This window comes from Ranitomeya variabilis, chromosome 1, assembly GCF_051348905.1.
Source record: "Ranitomeya variabilis isolate aRanVar5 chromosome 1, aRanVar5.hap1, whole genome shotgun sequence".
NCBI classification, from domain to species: Eukaryota; Metazoa; Chordata; class Amphibia; order Anura; family Dendrobatidae; genus Ranitomeya; species Ranitomeya variabilis.
Genome location: NC_135232.1, coordinates 909,384,585 through 909,412,381, shown reverse-complemented (window position 1 = coordinate 909,412,381; position 27,797 = coordinate 909,384,585).

Sequence of the window (27,797 nt, the reverse complement as noted above, 5' to 3'; positions counted from 1 at the left end):
GCTCTTTGAGACCATGTATTGATTATCGGCTTTTGAATAAAATCACTGTTAAATATCAATACCCATTGCCGTTGCTGACTGATTTGTTTGCTCGCATAAAGGGGGCCAAGTGGTTCTCTAAGATTGACCTTCGTGGGGCGTATAATTTGGTGCGAATCAGGCAGGGGGATGAGTGGAAAACCGCATTTAATACGCCCGAGGGCCACTTTGAGTATTTAGTGATGCCTTTTGGTCTTTCTAATGCTCCGTCAGTTTTCCAGTCCTTTATGCATGATATTTTTCGCGATTATTTGGATAAATTTATGATTGTGTATCTGGATGATATTCTGATTTTTTCGGATGACTGGGACTCTCATGTCCAGCAAGTCAGGAGGGTTTTTCAGGTTTTGCGGTCTAATTCTTTGTGTGTGAAGGGTTCTAAGTGTGTTTTTGGGGTACAGAGGATTTCCTTTTTGGGATATATTTTTTCCCCCTCTTCCATTGAAATGGATCCTGTCAAGGTTCAAGCTATTTGTGATTGGACGCAGCCCTCTTCTCTTAAGAGTCTTCAGAAATTTTTGGGCTTTGCTAACTTTTATCGTCGATTTATTGCTGGTTTTTCGGATATTGCTAAGCCATTGACCGATTTGACTAAGAAGGGTGCTGATGTTGCTGATTGGTCCCCTGATGCTGTGGAGGCCTTTCGGGAGCTTAAGCGCCGTTTTTCCTCTGCCCCTGTGTTGCGTCAGCCTGATGTTGCTCTACCTTTTCAGGTTGAGGTCGACGCTTCTGAGATCGGAGCTGGGGCAGTGTTGTCGCAGAAAAGTTCTGACTGCTCCGTGATGAGGCCTTGTGCCTTCTTTTCCCGTAAATTTTCGCCCGCTGAGCGGAATTATGATGTTGGGAATCGGGAGCTTTTGGCCATGAAGTGGGCTTTTGAGGAGTGGCGCCATTGGCTTGAGGGGGCCAGACATCAGGTGGTGGTATTGACTGACCACAAAAATTTGATTTATCTTGAGACCGCCAGGCGCCTGAATCCTAGACAGGCGCGCTGGTCATTATTTTTCTCTCGGTTTAATTTTGTGGTGTCATACCTACCGGGTTCTAAGAATGTTAAGGCGGATGCCCTTTCTAGGAGTTTTGAGCCTGACTCACCTGGTAACTCTGAGCCCACAGGTATCCTTAAGGATGGAGTGGTATTGTCAGCCGTTTCTCCAGACCTGCGGCGGGCCTTGCAGGAGTTTCAGGCGGATAGACCTGATCGTTGCCCACCTGATAAACTGTTTGTTCCTGATGATTGGACCAGTAGAGTCATCTCTGAGGTTCATTCTTCTGCGTTGGCAGGTCATCCTGGCATTTTTGGTACCAGGGATTTGGTGGCAAGGTCCTTCTGGTGGCCTTCCCTGTCACGAGATGTGCGAGGCTTTGTGCAGTCTTGTGACGTTTGTGCTCGGGCCAAGCCTTGTTGTTCTCGGGCTAGTGGATTGTTGTTGCCCTTGCCTATTCCTAAGAGGCCTTGGACGCACATCTCGATGGATTTTATTTCAGATCTGCCTGTTTCTCAGAAGATGTCTGTCATCTGGGTGGTGTGTGACCGTTTCTCTAAGATGGTCCATTTGGTTCCTCTGCCCAAGTTGCCTTCTTCTTCCGAGTTGGTTCCTCTGTTTTTTCAAAATGTTGTTCGTTTGCATGGTATTCCTGAGAATATCGTTTCTGACAGAGGGACCCAATTCGTGTCTAGATTTTGGCGGGCATTCTGTGCTAGGATGGGCATAGATTTATCTTTTTCGTCCGCTTTCCATCCTCAGACGAATGGCCAGACCGAGCGGATTAATCAGACCCTGGAGACATATCTGAGGTGTTTTGTGTCTGCTGACCAGGATGATTGGGTTGCTTTTTTGCCATTGGCGGAGTTCGCTCTCAATAATCGGGCCAGCTCTGCCACTTTGGTGTCCCCGTTTTTCTGTAATTCGGGGTTTCATCCTCGATTTTCCTCTGGTCAGGTGGAATCTTCGGATTGTCCTGGAGTGGATGCTGTGGTGGAGAGATTGCATCAGATCTGGGGGCAGGTGGTGGACAATTTGAGGTTGTCCCAGGAGAAGACTCAGCTTTTTGCCAACCGCCACCGTCGTGTTGGTCCTCGGCTTTGTGTTGGGGATTTGGTGTGGTTGTCTTCTCGTTTTGTCCCTATGAGGGTCTCTTCTCCTAAGTTTAAGCCTCGGTTCATTGGCCCGTATAAGATATTGGAGATTCTTAACCCTGTTTCCTTCCGTTTGGACCTCCCTGCATCCTTCTCTATTCATAACGTTTTTCATCGGTCATTATTGCGCAGGTATGAGGTACCGGTTGTGCCTTCCGTTGAGCCTCCTGCTCCGGTGTTGGTTGAGGGTGAGTTGGAGTACGTTGTGGAGAAAATCTTAGACTCTCGTGTTTCCAGATGGAGACTCCAGTATCTGGTCAAGTGGAAGGGATACGGCCAGGAGGATAATTCTTGGGTGAATGCATCTGATGTTCATGCCTCTGATCTGGTTCGTGCCTTTCATAGGGCCCATCCTGATCGCCCTGGTGGTTCTGGTGAGGGTTCGGTGCCCCCTCCTTGAGGGGGGGGTACTGTTGTGAATTTGGATTCTGGGCTCCCCCGGTGGCTACTGGTGGAATTGAACTGGTGTCTTCATCTTCTCTGTTCACCTGTTCCCATCAAGATGTGGGAGTCGCTATATAACCTTGCTGCTCTGTTAGTTTCTTGCCGGTCAACAATGTTATCAGAAGCCTCTCTGTGCTTGTTCCTGCTCCTAGACAACTACTAGATAAGTTGGACTCTTGTCCATGTTTGTTTTTGCATTTTTGTTCCAGTTCACAGCTGTAGTTTCGTTACTGTGTCTGGAAAGCTCTTGTGAACAGGAATTGCCACTCTGGTGTTATGAGTTAATGCCAGAGTTTTAAAGTAATTTCTGGATGGTGTTTTGATTAGGGTTTTTAGCTGACCATGAAAGTGTCCTTTCTGTCTTCTGCTATGTAGTAAGTGGACCTCAAATTTGCTAAACCTATTTTCATACTACGTTTGTTGTTTCATCTTAATTCACCGCCAATACATGTGGGGGGCCTCTGTCTCCTTTTGGGGTATTTCTCTAGAGGTGAGCTAGGACTAATATTTTCCTCTGCTAGCATTATTTAGTCCTCCGGCTGGTGCTGGGCATCTAGAATCAACGTAGGCATGCTACCCGGCCACTGCTAGTTGTGTGTTAGGTTTAGTTCATGGTCAGCTCAGTTCCCATCTTCCAAGAGCTAGTTCCTATATATGCTTATGCTATGATCTCTTGCCATTGAGATCATGACACCACCCCCTCGGAAACAGGATAATAGGAGGTTTAATTTCTGTTTCAAATTCAGCAGTATGGACCAACAGATAAGGTTGGCCATAAAAAAGAATTGGCATCTGTTGGAGAGAGACAAAGAATTGATGGAAGTAGCGGCCAGGGGTCCCCTAATAGCGAACAAGAGGAGTATAAGATTGCGGGATAAATTGGTAAAGAACCGTATAACTAAACCTAATACTAATTGGTTAAAAGGGGTGTCCCCTAAGGGGAATTTCAAGTGTGGCCACTGTTCTTGTTGCCAACAACATTTGACTGACCGCTGCATTAGAATGGGGGCGGTGTCACACGTAGTTAAAGATTTTATTACCTGCAAGACTGATCACGTCATTTATGTACTATTTTGCACTTGCAGATTCTTCTATATTGGTAAGACCATCCGGCCCATGTACGTGCGATTTCGGGAACATTGTAGATCGGTAACATCCGGGAAAGGTGTCCCACGGTTTATTACACACATGAGAGAAGTGCATGGGGGTAGGGTAGATGGCCTCACCTTCGCTGGCATTGAAAGGGTGGTTCTACCGTCACAGGGAGGAGATTTGGACAATCTTCTATTGAGGAGTGAAGCCAGGTGGATCCTGCGCAGCAATGCAATGGGTCCTCTTGGCTTCAATGACCGAGTCGATATGTCCATTTTCCTATAGAGGGCGTTGTACCGCCCAACCTGATAGGCGAGGCAATTGCGGTGTCAGATTGTTCCGTATGTAGTATGTGCCCAACAGTTTTTTGTACAGCTAGATTCCCTGGCGTTATGCATGTAACATCCAAGAAGCCTATGTACTTGCTCTTTTGTTTTTAAACAAATGTTTTTAATATGTGTTCATTGTATTGTTTTCTGCATTGTGGGTGGAACCTAGAGTGGGGGGGTGTGTCGATCTGGCACACTATATCCGCCGCCGGTTTCATACACAATTCGACCCGTAGAAGCACAATCAGGTGCGAAACGGCCGTCGTCCATATCCCCTGCTCACACGGGCAGAGGCCCCCTCTCTCTCCCCCGGCCATAACGGCCCTCTGGATGTTGTTTCGTGAATAAAGGAATCATTTTGTGGAAACTGGTGAGTGCCCTCTTTGCATTTTCTTATGGGATATTCTATTTAAGAGACTATTTTTCAAGATGGAGCACCTGAAAGTTCCCTTTTTGAGTGGCTGAGTAGGATACACGTCTGTAATCCCCACTGATAAGTCGGCATTCAGCAAGACAGTGCCGCCTGCGATTTTTTTGTTCTTTGTTTGTGCTATTGAAACATCATTATATTGAATCAAAGAGCAGCCATGAAGAAGATTTCCCAAGAAAAGAGAAACAGCATCATCCAGCCTATTGATAGCGGTCTATCAGCCAAGAAAATTTTCAAACAGCATCATGTGAGGGCCACGACGGTTGGAAGGATACGAAAAGAAGTCCATCTGTCCATTCAAAAGCCAAAAGGTGGACTTCCAGGAAAAATATTGAAGTCAGCAAGTTGGCTCATCACAATGTCTATCAGTTCTGGCATGAGAAACATACCAGTGGAGGTGGCTCGTATGTTTTGCAATAGTAAGATCACAGACGTCCATGCAAGCATCGTGCAATGCACGTTACACAAGTCTGGAATGGTGTCCAAAAAAAAGGTGAAGAAGCGTCAATTTCAATATTGTCATTAGAAGCGTTGGCTCGAGTTTGCAAAAAAGTACGAAAAGTGGACAGTAGAAGATTGGAAACGGGTTATTCAGAGCGATGAGACGAAAGTCAATAGAATAGGCTTTGATGAGTACAAATTGGTCTTGAAGAAACAAGAGAGCAAGGGGCTAATGGATCAAGAAATTAAAGGAACTGTCAAGTTTAGTGGAGGAAGCCTGATGATATGGGGTTGTTTCATAGACAACGGCAGTGGATCCTTCACCATGATCGATGGTAGGCACACATTCAAAGCAGTAAAGGATGGTGAGATGTAGAGCATGAAAAACAAAAGTTTAACATATTGTTACACTTTTGCTTGTCAGTGTAAAAGGGTGTTCCCACTTAATCAGTCACATTATTTTAGAATTGATTTGTTTATTTTAATGATTTCATTCTTTATCTTAGTGGATTTGTACAGATTATGAGCGACATTAAAGGTGGAAAAGGTTCTGCAATGAGTCTTCTTGATATAATTTTTTTAATATGATAAAAACCTGGCATTTTAACAGGGGTGTGCACACTTCTTTTATCCACTGTATACTTCTCAACATTGAAATTGCAACATCAAGAAAGAAAAGTCATGGAATTAAGAAAATCACAGAATCAATAGACATGTTAATCATATGCAAATTGTGTAAAATACATTTTAAAAACATCTCGATTTATTCAATCTTGACATTGAGTGCCGATCAGCTCTTTTGGTTGTAGGCATCAGCCGGAACTGCTCAGTTACTGAGCTGCACAGCACAGCTCTGTCAACAGAATAGTGGCCAACCCAGGTACTAAACATCCACCCCCTATAGATTTGAACAGGTAGCGGATGTACATTACCTGGCCACAGCCACTATACAGTAAAAGGAGATTTTCCTGTGCAGCTACGTGACTGAGTAGTTCTTGCCACTGCTGACCCCGAGAAAATTGATCGGCAGGGGAAATTTTATACTGTTGAGCACATTTGGAGTGTTATTAGTTGGCAATTGGTAGTAGATATACCAGCAGTGGAGCTTGATGATTTGCATGTCAAGGTGCATTTACTGGTTTGTATGGGACATTAACATTGATGGCCTATGCGTAGGATATCCTATGACCCTAACATACCAAGGGAACCAGCTAAGGGAAAGCAGACAGCTGTGAGCTGGTCTTAGTAGACCCCATGTCATTGTTTTTAATAACCAGCAAAGGCTAAGCATACAGCTGTGAACTGATATTAATAATCTGTGAAACTCCATGGTGATTGTTCCCTTCCCACACTATTAAGACCAGCTCACACCTGTCTGTTTTCCCTTAGATGGTTATTAAAAATAAGGGGAACCCCACGCCATTTTTAAAAAAAATGTATTCCTAAAAAGCTGCAGGATAAACTACTCAGAGCTTATTAAATATCTGACTGCTATCTATCTATCTATCTATCTATCTATCTATCTATCTATCTATCTATCTACATCTGTATATAAGATTGTTTTATTGCTTAGAAAACTAGCTTTGAATTACACAGAGATTACTGCCTGAAAAAGATTATGTTAAAAATGCATTACATACGGATTGCATACGCATGTCATACAGATGTCATATGGATAATAATTGGAAAAAATCACATTGTACTCGCATGACACTAGCATGTCACTCATCTTTATTTTCTCAATCAACACCGGAGTGATTTTCTTATGCAGATGATAGTAAGCCCTTAGGTGCGGATTACAAGCATTTCTCATGCGTTTCCACAGCGGAAACGCACTTAAAATGCATGTGTGTTTTTTATTTGCAGAATTTTCGCACCTATTGCAAGTCTATTCTAGCGGGAAGTTACACACAGAAAACCCAGCATACTCCCAAAAAATTGACATTTGGAATACGCACCACAGGTCAGTTTACACTGCATTAAAAGAAGCACAAAGGGCATGAGATTTCTATAAATCCCATTCACTTTGCTGAAAATGTTAGACACTGAGTTTTTGATGCAGCAAAATTACCTGGTGCACAGTGACCTAATACAGCCTGGGGCAGATTACGCAAATATAGTCTGGGGCAGAGTATCCATAAAACAGCCTGATGCACAGTGACCAATATAGTCTAATGCAGAGTTCCTGTAATACAGCCTGGTGCTCCGTGACCTAACATAGACTGGTGCAGAGTACCCATAATACAGCCTGGTGCACAGTAACCTAATACAACCTGGTGCAGAATACCCAAATACAGCCTGAAACAGAGTACTCATAATTCAGCCTGGTGCATAGTGACCTAATATAGCCTGGTGCAGAGTACCCGTAACACAGCCTGGTGCACAGTGTTCTAATACAGGCTGTGCCAGGTTGTATTAGGTCACTGTGCACCAGTCTGTATTACAGGTACTCTGTTCTAGGCTGTATTAGGTCCCTGTGTGTAAGGCTGTAATACTGGTACTCTGTGCCAGGTTGTATTAGGTCACTGTGCACCAGAGTACCAGTATTACAGCCTTACACACAGGGACCTAATACAGCCTAGAGCAGAGAACAATAAAGTGTCTTGGCTTTAGAGAGAGCAGGTAAGGCAATAAAGTTTGCCATTTTACTAAACCTATCTCCACAACCAGAGGCATAGCTAGAGTTTTAGTTTAGGGGGGTGAAGCTTTTGAGTGGGCCCCTAATCAGGTAACCTTGATTACAACTGGGTGACGCACCCTAATAGTGGAGGTGAACCTCAGCAGATGACAGTGATGTTGCTGAAAATAATCTCTATACAAAGAGCAACATTGATATTACCGCCATATGGTCAGTGGTAGATACCAGTCCTGCAGAGCATATAACAGATCAAAGTACAGTTATAGATGGTGACTTTCCGCTGACGTTCTTTCTGCACCCCTATTAGGCAGTCTGTATAGTATAATGCATACCATTAGGCAGTCTGTATAGTATAATGCACCCCCAATAGGCAGCCTGTATAGTATAATGCACACCTGTTAGGCAGCCTGTATAGTATAATGCACCCCCATTAAGCAGCCAATACAGTATAATGTCTCCCTGGTCTGCCACAGAATGTAATTGTATCAGCGCGCTGTGCGCGCCAATACAGTTACATAGTGCAGCTCTGGGTGGGCCCCCTTAGAGCACGGGGCCCCTGCCCCCCGGTAGTTATTGGTCCACAACTAAAATAACAGTTTTACTAGAGGTCGAATGAAGATCCTTAATGAAATCCATGGATACAGTGAGGGAAAAAAGTGTTTAGTCAGCCACTAATTGTGCAAGTTTTCCCACTTAAAAAGATGAGAGGCCTGTAATAGACATCATAGGTAGACCACAACTATGAGAGTCAAAATTGAGAAAAGAAATCCAGAAAATTACCTCGTCTGATTTGGCAAGATTTTGTTTGCAAATTATGTTGGAAAATAAGTATTTGGTCATTAACAAACGTTCATCTCAGTATTTTGCTATATAACCTTTGTTGGCAATGACAGAGGTCAAACATTTTCTGTAAGTCTTCACAAGGTTGGCATACACTGTTGGTGGTATGTTGGCCCATTCCTCCATTCAAATCTCCTTTAGAGCAGTGATGTGTTGGGCCTGTCGCTGGGCAACACAGACTTTCAACTCCCTCCAAAAGTTTTCTATGGGGTTGAGATCTAGAGATTGGCTAGGAAACTCCAGGACCTTCAAATGCTTCAAAGTTGCCGCAGATTTGTCGGCTGCACATCCCAAAGATGCTCCATACAAGGCAGGATGGATCCATGCTTTCATGTTGTTTACGCCAAATTCTGACCCTACCATCCGAATGTCGCAGCAGAAATCGAGACTCATCAGTAGTGTTGAGCGATACCGTCCGATACTTGAAAGTATCGGTATCGGAAAGTATCGGCCGATACCGGCAAAGTATCGGATCCAATCCGATACCGATACCCGATACCAATACAAGTCAATGGGACTCAAGTATCGGACGGTATTCCTGATGGTTCCCAGGGTCTGAAGGAGAGGAAACTCTCCTTCAGGCCCTGGGATCCATATAAATGTGTAAAAGAAAGAATTAAAATAAAAAATATCGCTATACTCACCCTCCGACGCAGCCTGGACCTCAGCGAGGGAACCGGCAGCGTTGTTTGTTTAAAATTCGCGCTTTTACTTGGTTACGTGAAGTCCTGGCTTGTGATTGGTCAGGGCGGCCATGTTGCCGGGACGCGGACCAATCACAGCAAGCCGTGACGAAATTACGTCACGGCTTGCTGTGATTGGTCCGCGTCCCGGCAACATGGCCGCCATTAACCAATCACAAGCCGTGACGTCACGGGAGGCTGGACACGCGCACTTTTTAAAATGGGCGCGTGTCCAGCCTCCCGTGACGTCCCGGCTTGTGATTGGTTGCGCCGCGGTCAACCAATCACAAGCCGGGAGGCTGGACACGCGCGCATTTTAAAATTTTAAAATGGGCGCGTGTCCAGCCTCCCGGCTTGTGATTGGTTGATCGCGGCGCAACCAATCACAAGCCGGGACGTCACGGGAGGCTGGACACGCGCCCATTTTAAAATGCGCGCGTGTCCAGCCTCCCGTGACGTCACGGCTTGTGATTGGTTGCGTCTCCCATGTGACTGCGACGCAACCAATCACAAAGCCGGGACGTAATTTTAAAATCCTTAAGGACCTGAAATTACGTCACAGCTTGCTGTGATTGGTTGCGTCTCCCATGTGACTGCGACGCAACCAATCACAACGCCGGAACGTAATTTTAAAATCCTGAAGGACCTGAAATTACGTCACGGCTTGCTGTGATTGGTTGCGTGCCGGTCACATGGGCGGCACGCAACCAATCACAAGCCGGGACTCACGTAAAGGAAAGAAAAGCGCGAATTTTAAACAAAGAACGCTGCCGGTTCCCTCGGTAAGGTGCAGGCTGCGTCGGAGAGGTGAGTATAGCAATATTTTTTATTTTAATTCTCTCTTTTACACATTTTTACATTAATGTTGTTTCGATACCGATACCCGATATCACAAAAATATCGGATCTCGGTATCGGAATTTCCGATACAGCAAGTATCGGCCGATACCCGATACTTGCAGTATCGGAATGCTCAACACTACTCATCAGACCAAGCAACGTTTTTCCAATCTTCTACTGTCCAATTTCGATGAGCTTGTACAAATTGTAGCCTCAGTTTCCTGTTCTTAGCTGAAAGGAGTGGTACCCGGTGCATTCAGAGATGCTCTTAGGTCTACCTTGGCTGTAACGGGTGGCGATTTGAGTCACTGTTGCCTTTCTATCAGCTCGAACCATTCTGCCCATTCTCCTCTGACCTCTGGCATCAACAAGGCATTTCCGCCCACAGAACTGCCGCTCACTGGATTTTTTTTCTTTTTCGGACCATTCTCTGTAAACCCTAGAGATGGTTGTGCGTGAAAATCCCAGTAGATCAGCAGTTTCTGAAATACTCAGACCAGCCCTTCTGGCACCAACAACCATGCCACGTTCAAAGGCACTCAAATCACCTTTCTTCCCCATACTGATGCTCGGTTTGAACTGCAGGAGATTGTCTTGACCATGTCTACATGCCTAAATGCACTGAGTTGCCGCCATGTGATTGGCTGATTAGAAATTAAGTGTTAACAAGAAGTTGGACAGGTGTACCTAATAAAGTGGCCAGTGAGTGTATATATATATATATATATATACATATGTACAACATAAGACCTCTACAACAACTTCTCTCCAAAATACCTAGCTTAAGCACCCCACACAGGAAGACGAATCTCCAATAGCAACAACAAACTCCTATTCAGCACAGCATCTCCTAAGAGCAAGGAAGCAGAGCTTTCACTGGCAAGACAGACAGAGTCTGGCCAGGTTTTATAGGAAGCATTAACCACCAGATCAGAAGCAGCTGAAATGGAACTGCATGTTTATGACCAGTACAAAAAGGGTCATTAACCTCTTCAGCACCAATGGATACCAAATTCAACCATTATGGGATCCAAACACACAGGCTAAATGGAAGATCTGCAATTCACAATATGCATTGATATTCTCTATCCAGATCTCCCAGGTTGGTGTGATGCACTCGTGACAGGTGCACAGTGACTTAATACAGCCTGGTGCAGACGGCCCTAAATAATCTGCTGGGTATTTTCTCTTCTCTACTGTACACTTTTTTGGGGTGAAAAAAATGAGTAGACTATCAAATAGTGGACGTGGATGTGGTGATGCTGGTGGTTGTGTAGTTGCGGCAGGGAGAGGATGTTGTGAAAATGAAACACCTTCCTCTGGTTTACGCAGGTGAAAGAAAATTAAATGAAAGGTGAGGCCAGAACATGCTGAGGCTGTGTTAGATTGGATGGCTGGGATTGCCTCCAGTTCCTGCGCATTGCCTTCCACCTGGCCCACTGCGCACCTGCAGATCAACCGAGCAATCTAAACCCCAAGTCATGCAGCACTCACTTCTGCCTTTTGATGACTCTGCTGGCTGGCTATGGCCCATCCACCTGTCCCTGCCCCAGAAGTGGAAGAGATCGAGCGCACTGATGCCCATCCACTTGTTCAGGTGGAGGATGAGTATGCAGGAAGGTTAGTGCTCATGCTCAGCAGAACACCGCAGTGCACCTCAGATGACGATGAAACACTGGTGCCAATTGCTGCATCTTTCTGCAGTGTGCAGACCAACAAGAAGGACAGGGGTGAGGAGTAGGTGGGAGATGATGCCCAGGATGATGAGGTCCTAGACCCCACATGGCGTGAAGGCCATCCTTGTGATGTAAGCAGTTCAGAGAAGAGGACGTTGTCACGCTGCCACAGCTGCACAGTAAAGAGTGAGCATAGTACAAAAGCACAGCTGCTGACAAACTGAGCACACAAAAACCAGCTCAAATGAGCTCCCTGGCATGGCATTTCTTCAGGCAATGTGGTGACAACAAGAGATAGGTGTTGTGCAAGCTGTGCCGTCAGAGCATGGAGTGAGCCATAAAAGTTATTAACCTGAGCACCACCTGCATGATAAGGCATCTGAATTCAAATTATAAGCTGCAGTGGAGTACACACCAGAAAAAAACAGGAAAGATCTGATGCTCCTCTTGTACCCTCTTCTGCTGTGGTCTCAGCCTTTTCCCTAATAATAGGGCCACCTGGCTCACCGCAAAGAGAGGATGTGACAGCACTACCACCAACAGCAGTGTCTGTATCTCAGGAGTATCATCACAGGAGTATCTCCACACTGTCCCATTTAAGTTGTCCATCCCTCAAACACTGAAGAGAAAGTGAAAGTACCTTCCTACCCATCCTTGAACCCTGGTCCTGAATGACAGCATTTCAAACTTCCTGGCCTTTGCAACGCTGCCATTCTGGCTGGTGGAAACATACAGTTTTAAAAAACTGATATCGGTGGCTGTCCCACAACACATGGCTCCAAGCCGCCATTGCTTTTCCAGGAGAGTGATCCCTTCCCTGCACACACATGTTGTAGACAAAATAAGGTGTACACTGCAGAACTCCAGTGGAAAGGTCCACAAAATCACTAATATGTGGACCAGAAAGCATGGACAGGGACGTTATGTGAGTGTTTCTAACTGCTCACTGTAGTGTCAAAGGTAGTGGCGGCTGGGCCTGAGGAAGAAGTAATTATGGGGCATGTCCTATCACCACCAAGGATTGCTGGATGTTTGTCTGTCCTGGTTGCTTCCTCCTCTTACTCCGCTTTCTCTACCGCCTCATATGGCCAGCATAACACATGCACCACCAACTTCAGCACAGCCAGGAGGAAACGACAGCAAGCTGTTCTTAAATTAATTCGCTTAGCTGAAGGTCTCACACTGTGCAGTAGCTGTGGAAGGGGATCAAACAAAATACCAGTGAGTGGATGGTGTTGCTGAAACTGAAGCCCAGCCTGGTGGTGTGCGATAACGGGGGAAATCTCATACCAGCTCTGGACCTCGTCGGTTTGACGCACATCTCTTGTCTGTAAATTTGGTGGTGCAGAGCTTCAAAATTACCCTAAGTCAGAGTTGCTGTGTAAAATGCATGCCTTCTGTGTGCACTTTTGCCGTTCTTACCTTGCTGCTAGCCTGTCTGCTCTGCAGCGTCACTTCTGATTTTCTATCCACTGCCTCATATGTGACTTACCCACAAGGTGGCACTCCACCTTGCATATGCTGGAGAGACTGTGCAAGCAGCAGAAGGTAATAGTGGAGTTTCAGCTGCAGCACGCACAAATTAGTCGCTCTGTGGAAAAACACTACTTCATGACCAACAATTGGGCCTCCATGAATGATATGTGTGCTATGTTGCGCTGCTTCGAGTACTCGACCAACATGGCCAATGCTGATGATGCCATCATCAGCGTTACTATCCCACTTCTATGTCTGCTTGAAAAAACGCTTCAGGCAATGATCGATGAGATGGCGGCACAGGAGGAAAAGGAAGAACAGGAGTAATTCACACTATCAGACTAGTCATCCACACATGGCTCGGAGGGTGGGCTCCAGTACCAATAGTGGCCAGGTACACACCTGTCCAGCCAGTGAATAGTTTTGGGGGATGAGGAAGGGTAGGAGGAACCATGTTTTCAGCAGTGGGGCACTCAAATGAGCTCGCGGGCACCCCTAGAGCATAGCTGGATGAATACAGAGGACGCAGACGATTTGTCTTCCACCAAGGACATTTTGTCGTTGCCTCTCAGCAACCTGGAACACATGAGCCAATACACGCTGCTGTGCCTGTGCAACAACCACTGAGTTGCTCGGATTGTTACCAGTGCTAATTACTGGGTGACCACCCTTTTGGATCCCCACTACAAGGACAACCTATTTTCATACCTCCATTATTGGAGAGAGATCGAAAGATGCAGGGATACAAGCACACGCTGCAAGAAGCACTACTGACAGCATTCCCACCTCATAGGGAAAGCTCAGGGAAGAAGAAGGCAGAGGAGGAAATCACCAATACAGCTAAGACATCTGCACCATCTCGGGAGGGAGGGTTTACCTAGCTGAAATGTGGAAAACCTTCCTCAACATGCCAAAACACATGGTACAACAATCTGATGCGGTCTGTATTAGCAGGAGGCAGCTTTTCAGCAACATGGTAGAAGAGTACATGTCCACATATCCACACGTACTGAGTGATGTGATGAGTCTGGCTCATTTAACTTCTGAGTCTCTAAATTGGGCACATGGCCTAAGCTTGCCCTTTATGCCATTGAGGTGCTGGCCTGCTCTGAAGCAAGAGTACTGTCAGAACGTGTGTTTAGCATGGCAGGGGGTGTGATCACAGACAGGTGCATCCGCCTATCATCAGCCAACAAGTGCAAGCTCATATTCCTTAAAATGAACCAGGCGTGGATCCCACATGACTTGTCCGTACCTTTGGCTGATTAGAAAAGTATAGTAGCCGCATGCAGCCATTGATATACTCCACCCCAGTTTGTCTCCTCCTCCACTTTGACCTCTACCTCCTGGCTCAAGATATTTTTTTTTATTTTATGCTATTTTAAGTAATTTTCATATCCACATTTGTTGTCAGGGCAATTGACTTGCTCTTACCACCAATTTGCTTCCTTTTTCAGCACTCTATCACTTACTACTACCATTTTACAGCCAGTTTACCGCACTAAACTTCGGGTCACTTCTGGCTTCTATGGGGTTTGGGTTCTGGGTCAAGTTCTGGTACCTAAACCGAACTTTGGACTACAGTTTGACTTAACTGGATGAACCCAAACATCCATGGGTCTGTTTTTTCTACTCCTTAACCTTAACACCTTCACCTTCTTAGAATATGTCTTAATTTCCCACCTTGGGTTCTCCTATCTCTCTTCACACTTTCCTTTCCCCTTGTTGATAGTGTGTTGTGACCTCCCTTCTGGTTCCTCAGTAGGTATGAGAAACCACTTTTTAAACCACGTGACAGCCTTTTAGGGAGCCAGGTCCGAAGTGGTGTTTTTTAGTTGTGCAGCTAGTGCCTTTTTAGTCTGTACAGGAACCAGTTGGGTGTAGGTGCAGCGTTTCCCTGTTGTGAGTATGGACACGTTCATAACAACTGCTAGATCCGGAGCAGATAAACAGGAATTTTGTCAAAATGACAGCAAGCAACCCAGTATATGATACATTGCTGGAATTAAAATCTCTGCCACTACATGATACTGTACTCTCAGATTTGGTAGCAGAATTTTTAGGACAATATAAGAGACTAGATGGTTGCCCGATTCTAATGCATAGGGTATTCTAGAATATGTATGTAGTTTATTTATGAAGATTTTAGAATAATACATTGAATACACAGGATTTGATTTTAGCAAAGCGTGGTTCAAATCCCGCGCCAATTCGCAGCCGGACTGCGCCTGTCACTGATTATTCGCGGCCGGCCATGTAGTGTATAACAGCCCACGTATTAAATAGCACAGCTACGTAGTATATAGCACAGCCACGTAGTATATAGCACAGCCCATGTAGTATATAGCACAGCCCACGGAGTATATAGCACAGCCCATGGAGTATATAGCACAGCCATGTAGTGTATAGCACAGCCCATGGAGTATATAGCACAGCCACATAGTATATAGCACAGCCCACAGAGTGTATAACAGCCCACATAGCATATAACACAGCCACATAGTTTATAACAGCCCACGTAGCATATAACACAGCTCACGTAGTATGTAACAGCCCATGCACGCAGTATATAACACAGCCCAAGTAGTGTATAACACAGCCCACGTAGTGTATAACACAGGCCACGTAGTGTATATGGAGCGGCCCCCAGACGCAGGGCAGCGGGGTACTCGTTACCGGGTCTCTCGGTTCTGGGAATGTCACGGTGGCCCGACCCGGTCCGTGGCCCTGCTAAGGGGTGCCCAAATAAAAGGTGTAGGTGGTGTAGGTTGCAGTAAATGACGAGGACACAGGGTTGCAGTCTCTTTACTGAAGGCTTCGGCATCCGCAATCCAGAGCACTGCTAGCAGGGCTGGCTGAGACCAGCCGGTCCGAAGGCACATCCAGAGTTCCCTTTGCAGGTGGAAATCAGTAGCCTACCTACTAGCGCCTGGATGTTGTAGTACTTCCCTGCTGAGCACCACGGGCTAGTCCTCACAACTGTTGTGTCTGTTTCTGTTCTTTCTCTCCGTCCCCCAGATGATATGGATAGGACGCACCCGTATGACGGGGTAGGCCTGGAGTTATTTTATAGGGACCCTAGAGATGCCCCTCTCCCACAATTGCCTCCGTTGTCTTCATTAGATGTAAAAGGTGAGACAGCCAACCTAAAGTTAACTGCCCTGCCGTTGGTTCGAAGTAATGCGTACAGTCTATTACTTCCTCGGCGTTCCGGCCGCCGGCTACGTGCCTCAGAAGGATGTTGCCGATCTCGGGGAACGACTCCTATTGGTTCTATCTCCTTTGTGCTGTGATCTCGTTTCTCACTTCTCCACAATATACCTTGCTACGTGACCTTTCTTAAGATGCCGCCGCAATGAGGTGCAGGCACGGCTCCGTAACAATCTGTCCTTTTGCTAGGCCACTGTCAGGATCCCACCCCTGACAGGGACCCCCCTGAATCTTCCCAAGTAACGCTCTCCTCGCACTAGACGTTACCTGGGCAAAACCCAGTCAGCTTCTCCCTAACTTCCTATCCAACCCCCAGTTTTACCAGAGTGTGAGGAGTGGCCTAATACATAGAACCCTTTGCTCCCCCTGGTGGCCAGAGTGTGAAGTATAATGTGTGACTGTAATACCTGGTCAGGTAAACTCTTTTAGTGCAATCAGACGTACCATCACTCCCCTTAGTGGCAGAGCGACGATACTGCAACGACCAGGACTCTGGGGTGCTGCACTTAACACAGCCCACGTAGTATTTTGCACAGCCCATGTAGTATATAGCACAGCCCACGCAGTATATTGCACAGCCCACATAGCACATTGCACAGCCCAGATAGTACATGGCACAGCCCACGTAGTAAGAAGGAATATAAACCAGCTCACCCGTGATGCATAAACCAATCTTCGGGAGCACGGACCCGCTGTGTTCAGGTGTATAGAATCCGTAAAAAAGAGTTTTCTTTATTCGCAAACTTTAAGCATAGAGGATACAGACTTCAGCACGAGCCATATGGATAAGAATCTCAACGCGTTTCTGGAGACTAAGCTCCCTTAATCATGACATGTATATTGCACAGACCACTTATTATATTGCACAGCCCACGTTTTATATTGCACAGCCCACGTAGTATATTGCACAGCCCACGCAGTACATTGCACAGCCCACGTAGTACATTGCACAGCCCACGTAGTACATTGCACAGCCCACGTAGTATATTGCACAGCCCACGTATTATATTGCACAGCCCACGTATTATATTGCACAGCCCACGTAGTATATTGCACAGCCCACGCAGTACATTGCACAGCCCACGCAGTACATTGCACAGCCCACGTAGTACATTGCACAGCCCACGTATTATATTGCACAGCCCACATATTACATTGCACAGCCCACATAGTATATTGCACAGCCCACACAGTACATTGCACAACCCACGTATTATATTGCACAGCCCACGTATTATATTGTACAGCCCACGTAGTACATTGCACAGCCCACGCAGTACATTGCACAGGCCATGCAGTACATTGCACAGCCCATGTAGTACATTGCACAGCCCACGTAGTATATTGCACAGCCCACGTATTATATTGCACAGCCCACATAGTATATTGCACAGCCCACACAGTACATTGCACAGCCCACGTATTATATTGCACAGCCCACGTATTATATTTCACAGCCCACGTAGTATATTGCACAGCCCACGCAGCGTAAAGCAATGTGGGCATCATATCCCTGTTAAAAAAAGAATTAAAATAAAAAATAGTTATATACTCACCTTCCATTGGCCCCGGATCCAGGAGAAGCGGTTACCGACGCTCCTCTTGCGCTCCGGTCCCAAGAGTGCATTGCGGTCTCGCGAGATGATGACATAGCGGTCTCGCGAGACCGCTACATCATCATCTCGTGAGGCCGCAATGCATGGAGCGGTCATCGGGGCCTCGCGAGGAGCAGGAAAGGCCGGTTCTGTATCTGAGGGGCTGCATACGCAGCATCAATAGTGAAAAGTTGGTCACACAGGGTTAATAGCAGCAGTAACGGAGTGCGTTACCCGCGGCATAATGCGGTCCGTTACCGCTGCCATTAACCCTGTGTGAGCGCTGACTGGAGGGGAGTATGGAGCGGGCACTGACTGCGGCATTTTGCCGCCGGACTGTGCCCGTCGCTGATTGGTTGTGGCCGTTTTGCCGCGACCAATGAATATCCGTGACAGACAGACAGACAGAAGGACAGACAGACGGAAGTGACCCTTAGACAATTATATAGTAGCTAACCTGTAAAAATAACCAATATGCTAGGTTTCTAGGAGGAGGTAAGTGCAAATCTGGATGTTGTTCATGCAGCCAATATCATATATTTAGACTTTGCAAAGGCATTTGATACAGTACCACACATCAGCCTCAGGCTGCCGTCACACTAGCAGTATTTGGTCTGTATTTTACATCAGTATTTGTAAGCCAAAACCAGGAGTGGAACAATTAGAGCAAAAGTGTAAGGCCGGCGTCACACTGGCGTTTTAAACGGCCGAGTGCAATGCGATAAAAAATCGCAGCTCCCAGCAGCCGACTTTTTGTCGGCCGTTCTCCTCAGTCCAAGACAATCGCAGCATGCTGCGATTGTCTCGGACCGAGGAAAAATCTCAGCTCACTCGCATCCATATAAGCCTGTGGGTGCGAGTGAGACAGTGCACACCACTCGGACATCATCCGAGTGCTGTGCGTTATAAGCGGACCCCAGCAATGGAGGAGATGGAGAAATTCATTTCTCCACCTCCTCCACAGCTGTGCTCCGATCCTCCCTGTGCAAGAGAATCGGAGCACAGACACATGACACTCGGCTCCTGCTCTGCTGCAAGCAGGAACCGAGGGTCATTAGCATATCGCATCCGATGCTCTCGTATCGGATGCAATACGCTAGTGTGACGCCGGCCTAATAGAAACATATGCACCACTTCTACATTTATCACCCACTCCTGGTTTTGGCTTACAAAAACTGATGTAAAATACTGACCAAATACTGCTATTGTGACGGCAGCCTCATACTGAAGCTCCAGAAGCAAGGACTAGGAGACACTGTGTGCCATAGGTAAAAACACTGGTTCATGGACAAGAAACAAAAGTCATCGTAAATAATACATTCTTTAACCCCTTCACCCCCAAGGGTGGTTTGCACGTTAATGACCGGGCCAATTTTTACAATTCTGACCACTGTCCCTTTATGAGGCTATAACTCTGGAACGCTTTGACGGATCTTGGCGATTCTGACATTGTTTTCTCGTGACATATTGTACTTCATGTTAGTGGTAAAATTTATTCGATATAACTTGCATTTATTTGTGAAAAAAACCAATATTTGGCGAAAATTTTGAAAATTTCGCAATTTTCCAACTTTGAATTTTTATGCCCTTAAATCACAGACATATGTCACGCAAAATACTTAATAAGTAACATTTCCCACATGTCTACTTTACATCAGTACAATTTTGGAACCAAAATTTTTTTTTGTGACGGAGTTATAAGGGTTAAAAGTTGACCAGCAATTTCTCATTTTTACAACACCATTTTTTTTTAGGGACCACATCTCATTTGAAGTCATTTTGAGGGGTCTATATGATAGAAAATACTCAAGTGTGACACCATTCTAAAAACTGCACCCCTCAAGGTGCTCAAAACCACATTCAAGAAGTTTATTAACCCTTCAGGTGTTTCACAGGAATTTTTTGAATGTTTAAATAAAAATGAGCATTTAACTTTTTTTCACACACAATTTATTTCAGCTCCAATTTGTTTTATTTTACCAAGGGTAACAGGAGAAAATGGACCCCCAAAGTTGTTGTACAATTTGTCCTGAGTACGCTGATACCCCATATGTGAGGGTAAACCACTGTTTGGGCGTATGGCAGAGCTCGGAAGGAAAGGAGCGCCATTTGACTTTTCAATGCAAAATTGACTGGAATTGAGATGGGACGCCATGTTGCGTTTGGAGAGCCCCTGATGTGCCTAAACACTGAAACCCCCTACAAGTGACACCATTTTGGAAAGTAGACCCCCTAAGGAACTTATCTTGATGTGTGGTGAGCACTTTGACCCACCAAGTGCTTCACAGAAGTTTATAATGCAGAGCCGTAAAAATAAAAAATCATATTTTTTCACAAAAATGATCTTTTTGCCCCCAATTTTTTATTTTCCCAAGGGTAAGAGAAGAAATTGGACCCCAAAAAATGTTGTGCAATTTGTCCTGAGTACGATGATACCCCATATGTGGGTGTAAACCATTGTTTGGGCGCATGGCAGAGCTTGGAAGGGAAGGAGCGCCATTTGACTTTTCAATGCAAAATTGACTGGAATTGAGATGGGACGCCATGTTGCGTTTGGAGAGCCCCTGATGTGCCTAAACATTGAAACTCCCTACAAGTGACACCATTTTGGAAAGTAGACCCCCTAAGGAACTTATCTAGATGTGTGGTGAGCACTTTGACCCACCAAGTGCTTCACAGAAGTTTATAATGCAGAGCCGTAAAAATAAAAAATCATATTTTTTCACAAAAATGATCTTTTCGCCCCCAATTTTTTATTTTCCCAAGGGTAAGAGAAGAAATTGGACCCCAAAAAATGTTGTGCAATTTGTCCTGAGTACGCTGATACCCCATATGTGGGTGTAAACCATTGTTTGGGCGCATGGCAGAGCTTGGAAGGGAAGGAGCGCCATTTGACTTTTCAATGCAAAATTGACTGGAATTGAGATGGGACGCCATGTTGCGTTTGGAGAGCCCCTGATGTGCCTAAACACTGAAACCCCCTACAAGTGACACCATTTTGGAAAGTAGACCCCCTAAGGAACTTATCTAGATGTGTTTTGAGAGCTTTGAACCCCCAAGTGTTTCACTACAGATTATAACGCAGAGCCGTGAAAATAATTTTTATTTTTTTTCTCAAAAATGATTTTTTAGCACCCAGCTTTGTATTTTTACAAGGGTAACAGAATAAATTGGACCCCAAAATTTGTTTTCCAATTTGTCCTGAGTACGCTGATACCCCATATGTGGGGGGGAACCACTGTTTGGGCGCATGACAGAGCTCGGAAGGGAAGGAGCGCCATTTGGAATGCAGACTTAAATGGATTGGTCAGCAGCCGTCACGTTGCATTTGCAGAGCCCCTGATGTACCCAAACAGTACAAACCCCCCACAAGTGACCCCATATTGGAAACTAGACCTCCCAAAGAACTTATCTAGATGTGTTTTGAGAACTTTGAACCCCCAAGTGTTTCACTAAAGTTTATAGCGCAAAGCCGTGAAAATAAAAATTCTTTTTTTTTTTCACAAAAATGATTTTTTAGCCCCCAGTTTTGTATTTTCACAAGGGTAACAGGATAAATTAGACCCCAAAAGTTGTTGTCCAATTTGTCCTGAGTACGCTGATACCCCATATGTGGGGGGGAACCACTGTTTGGGTGCATGACAGAGCTCGGAAGGGAAGGAGCGCCATTTGGAATGCAGCCTTAAATGGATTGGTCTGCAGGCGTCACGTTGCATTTGCAGAGCCCCTGATGTACCCAAACAGTACAAACCCCCCACAAGTGACCCCATATTGGAAACTAGACCTCCCAAGGAACTTATCTAGATGTGTTGTGAGAACTTTGAACCCCCAAGTGTTTCACTACAGTTTATAACGCAGAGCCGTGAAAATAAAACATCTTTTTTTTCCCACAAAAATGATTTTTAGCCCCCCAAATTTTTATTTTCCTAAGGATAACAAGAGAACTTGGACCCCAGAAGTTGTTGTTCAATTTGTCCCGAGTACGCTGATAACACATATGTTGGGGTAAACCCCTTTTTGGGCGCACGGGAGAGCTCGGAAGGGAAGGAGCACTGTTTTACTTTTTCAACACAGAATTGGCTGGAATTGAGATTGGACGCCATGTCGCGCTTGTAGAGCCCCTGATGTGCCTGGACAGTGGAAACTCCCCAATTCTACCTGAAACCCTAACCCAAACACACCCCTAACCCTAATCCCAACGGTAACCCTAACCACACCCCTAGCCCTGACACACCCATAATTCTAATCCCAACCCTAATCCAAACGTAAATGTAATCCAAACCCTAACCCTAACTTTAGCCCCAACCCTAACTTTAGCCCCAACCCTAACTTTACCTCCAACCCTAGCCCTAACCCTAACCCTAACCCTACCCCTAACCCTAACCCTAAACGTGACTGAAATACGTGGCACTGAAATACGTGGCACTGAAATACGTGGCACTGAAATACGTGGCACTGAAATACGTGGCACTGAAATACGTGATACGTGGCACTTAAATACGTGGCACTGAAACACGTGGCACTGAAATACGTGATACGTGGCACTGAAATACGTGGCACTGAAATACGTGGCACTGAAATACGTGGCACTGAAATACGTGGCACTGAAATACGTGGCACTGAAATACGTGGCACTGAAATACGTGGCACTGAAATACGTGGCACTGAAATATGTGATACGTGGCACTGATACGTGGCACTGATACGTGGCACTGAAATACGTGGCACTGAAATACGTGGCACTGAAATACGTGGCACTGAAATACGTGGCACTGAAATACGTGGCACGTGGCACTGAAATACGTGGCACTGAAATACGTGGCACTGAAATACGTGATACGTGGCACTTAAATACGTGGCACTGAAACACGTGGCACTGAAATACGTGATACGTGGCACTGAAATACGTGGCACTGAAATACGTGGCACTGAAATACGTGGCACTGAAATACGTGGCACTGAAATACGTGGCACTGAAATACGTGGCACTGAAATACGTGGCACTGAAATACGTGGTACTAAAATATGTGGCACTGAAATACGTGATACGTGGCACTGAAATACGTGATACGTGGCACTGAAATATGTGATACGTGGCACTGAAATACGTGGCACTGAAACACGTGGCACTGAAATACGTGGCACTGAAATACGTGGCACTGAAATACGTGGCACTGAAATACGTGGCACTATGACTGTCAGAAAATGTTCATTAAACGGTTAGGGGTGAGGTTAGGGGTAGAGTTAGGGTTAGGGTTTGGATCCCTTTATCACCTTGATGGTGGTGGGTGGCTTTTCAGTGTGTTTAAATGCATGCGTTTTTAACGCAAACAAACGCATGTGCTTAAAAACGCAAGAAAATACTGCAGGTTGTATTTCTGAAAATGAACGCATGCAGAAAAAAAACGCATGCGTTTGAAAACGCGACCAAACGCGTACAAAAAAACCGCATGCGTTTTCAATGTTAAATATAGGGAAAAAATGCATGCGTTTTTTGTGCAAAAAACGCTGCAGACAAAAACGCAAGTGTGAAACCAGCGACGCTTTTTATAGCAAAAAAGTTTTTGCGTCTCCACATTTTGAGACCTATAATTTTTCCACATTTTGCTCCACAGAGTCATGTGAGGTCTTGTTTTTTGCGGGACGAGTTGACGTTTTTATTGGTAACATTTTCGGACACGTGACCGTTTTTGATCGCTTTTTATTCCGATTTTTGTGAGGCAGAATGACCAAAAACCAGCTATTCATGAATTTCTTTTGGGGGAGGCGTTTATACCGTTCCGCGTTTGGTAAAATTGATAAAGCAGTTTTATTCGTCGGGTCAGTACGATTACAGCGATATCTCATTTATATCATTTTTTTATGTTTTGGCGCTTTTATACGATAAAAACTAAAATATAGAAAAAATAATTATTTTCGTATCGCTTTATTCTCAGGACTATAACTTTTTTATTTTTTTGCTGATAATGTTGTATGGCGGCTTGTTTTTTGCGGGACAAGATGACGTTTTCAGCGGTACCATGGATATTTATATCAGTCTTTTTGATCGCGTGTTATTCCACTTTTTGTTCGGCGGTATGGTAATAAAGCGTTGTTTTTTGCCTCGTTTTTTTTTTTTTTTCTTACGGTGTTTACTGAAGGGGTTAACTAGTGGGGCAGTTTTATAGGTTGGGTCGTTACGGACGCGGCGATACTAAATATGTGTACTTTTATTGTTTTGTTTTTTTTATTTAGATAAAGAAATGTATTTATGGGAATAATATATTTTTTTTTATTATTATTTATTTAGGATTTTTTTTTTTTTTTTTTTTACACATGTGGAAAAAATTTTTTTTAACTTTTTTACTTTGTCCCAGGGGGGGACATCACAGATCATTGATCTGGCAGTGTGCACAGCACTCTGCCAGATCGACGATCTGCTGTGCAGGGCTGCAGGCTTACCAAGTGTCTGCTCTGAGCAGACACTCGGTAAGCCACCTCCTTCCCTGCAGGACCCGGATGCCGCGGCCATCTTGGATCCGGGACCTGCAGCCAGGAAGGAGGTAGGAGACCCTCGCAGCAACGCGATCACATCGCGTTGCTCCGGGGGTCTCAGGGAAGCCCGCAGGGAGCCCCCTCCCTGCGCGATGCTTCCCTATACCGCCGGTACACTGCGATCATGTTTGATCGCGGTGTGCCGGGGGTTAATGTGCCGGGGGCGGTCCGTGACCGCTCCTGGCACATAGTGCCGGATGTCAGCTGCGATATGCAGCTGACACCCGGCCGCGATCGGCCGCGCTCCCCCCGTGAGCGCCGCTGATCGGTGATGACGTACTATCCCGTCGGCGGTCATACGGGCCCACCCCACCTCGACGGGATAGTACGTCAAATGTCGGGAAGGGGTTAAATGGGATATAGTCAGCAGTGCGGTACCGCAAGGTTCTGTGCTAGGACCAATTATTTGTATTCTATTTATTAATGACCTTGTTGATGGGATTGAGAGTAAAGTGTCAGTCTTTGCTGATGATATAAAACTTTGCAGGATACTAAAAATTGAGCTTGTCTGTGTAATATTACAGAACAATCTAGATAACATGTTTGTGTGGGCAGAAGCATGCAAATGAAGTGTGATGCACCCCTAGGACAGAGTAATCATATTGCTGATTATACAGTGGGTACATAAAGTATTCATACCCCTTTACATTTTTCACTCTTTGTTTCATTGCCTAAACCCAATTGAGCATCTCTGAAGAGACCTGAAAATGGCTGTCCACCAACGTTCACCATCCAAACTGACCGAACTGGAGAGGATCTGCAAGGAAGAATGGCAGAGGATCCCCAAATCCAGGTGTGAAGAACTTGTTGCATCATTCTCAAGAAGACTCATGGCTGTACTAGCTCAAAAGGGTGCTTCTACTCAATACTGAGCAAAGGGTCTGAACACTTATTACCATATGATATTTCAGATTTTCTTTTTTAATAAATTTGCAAAAATTTCTAGATTTCTGATTTTTTTTCAGTCAAGATGGGGTGCAGAATGTACATTAATGAGAAAAAATGAACTTTTTTGAACTTACCAAATGGCTGCAATGAAACAAAGAGTGAAATAGTGTAAATAGGTCTGAATAATTTCCATCCCCACTATATGCATTACTATACAAAGGATTGGCACATGACTTATCCCTTCTAGGACCAGGAGACATTCACAACTTGAGGAGGAAAGGTGATTCCAGCGCTAAATAGGGAAGGGTTCTTTACAGTTAGAGCAGTCAATCTGTGGAATGCCCTACCACTAGAAGTAGTAATAGCAGATAATACATTAGTATTTAAAAAATGGTTGGATATTTTTCTCACAACAGATGACAAAGTGGGTTAGCAATGGATAGTGTGCAATTGATCGGGATGTTGAATTTGATGAACCTCTGCCTTTTTTTAAACTTAATTTTGGAAGGAATTTAGGTAGCATATCATGGTAAAAATCTGGCTGTCTCTGTTAAAGGAACAGAGGGTTTGTCACTGCTATGGGAAACTGTGACTTGCACTTCTAAGGAAGCACAACAAGAGATTGATATGTACATAAATTAGACGTCAGTAAATTTATATACACACACGGCTACTCGATCATGAGCTATTTAGACTGGAGAAAAAACGAGTCACATTACGCCTGGATATAAAGAAATCTCCTTTATTATAAGACTAATAGAAATCTTATTTTAGAACAAATGTACATATGATACATATAAATTGGTACATTCACAAGGTTACTATAGTGACTACAGAGGTGCAACCCATAAACCGGGACACAAGAAAGGACATAGGTAATCAAAATAATACAAAAATGCACAGAAGATAGAAGAAACGCCACAGCACTCACCAGGCTTGCAGTTCAAGTTTTCTTTATTGAATGACGCACAAGGGCATCTTCACGGCACGGGAGTGTAGGAAGAGTGCAGAAACATAACAGATGAAACGACGATGGCCGTTTCGCGCTGAAGAAGAGCGCTTCCACGGGTCTGCTTGGGAGGAAGTGACGCCACATTAAGAAGGTGAGTAATGACAACCCTCCTCCTGCGTCCACCTCCAATCAAGCGTAAAAGTGCATAGTGCTATTAAAAACAATTTAAAAGCAAACATCAGTAATGCATAACTCAAGAATACAAACTGTGCAAGGAGATATTTCCGAAAAACACATAATACTTCTAAACATAGAAGTCACGACAAAAGCGTGGATCATATCAATAGTAGATAGCGATAATTGCACACAATGTGACTGCGGTCAACATGAATTCTCATAGGACTTGCGAAACAAAAAAAGTCAGTAGAAAACTAAGTCTATACAAACACATGACTCACTAAATACTATCAACGGGACACAAAATTAAAGAAAAACCGACATATCCACCCTGTCGTTCATACCGGCCGGGCCAGTAGCTCGTGTACGTAGAATCCATTTTGCCTCTTGCCGTAATAATAATTTGTGGAGGTCACCTCCTTGTGCAGGGAGAGAGATTCTCTCAATCCCTGCAAAGGTCAGTACATCAGGGTTTCCTCCGTGGGCTTCCCTGATGTGGTCAATCAATCTTGGAACACCCTTCCCCGAGGAAATAGATTTAAAGTGTTCTCTGAACCGTACATACAGTTTGCGAATGGTCTTGCCAATGTAATCAATGTGGCACATGATGGCGGTATTCAGTTTGGCAATTTAGCCTTGTAAAGAGTATTAAACTCTGTTATGTGCTGAAACATTGGGCCTTTTTCTGCTGGTACTTATTGGACATTTTTGTATTATTTTGATTACCTATGTCCTTTCTTGTGTCCCGGTTTATGGGTTGCACCTCTGTAGTCACTTTATAGTAACCTTGTGAATGTACCAATTTATATGTATCATATGTACATTTGTTCTAAAATAAGATTTCTATTAGTCTTATAATAAAGGAGATTTCTTTATATCCAGGCGTAATGTGACTCGTTTTTCTCCAGTCTAAAGAGATTGATATGTGTTGTATTAATTTTTAGTTCTGAATTACTAGAACAGTAGTATACCTTTTTTTACGCATCTCACAAATATCAATAATAAATTGCAGGTAGGCCATGCTATTCCCTCCAACCTTATGGACCCTCTTCCTACAAAAAATGCATCATTTAAGCTTATCTGAGCAACCTGTAGTCTTCTTTAAGAACATGTATAATGGAACATGTTGCTCTTGCAACTTTATCTGAAACCAACTGCTAAAGTATCTGGTGAAAATTAAATGAATGTCTTATCCCACCTTCTGCTTTGCAGTGTGACTGAAATGCTAAAGGTCTACTGAATGTATTCTAATAGACTGTTGAAAGGCTTCTGGCATTCTTTCCATATGTCTCTTCAAGATGGTGTTCATCTGGTCTGCAGATACCTTCTAAGTCAACTCTCTTTTACCATTCAGTGCTCTACAATAGGTTCCAG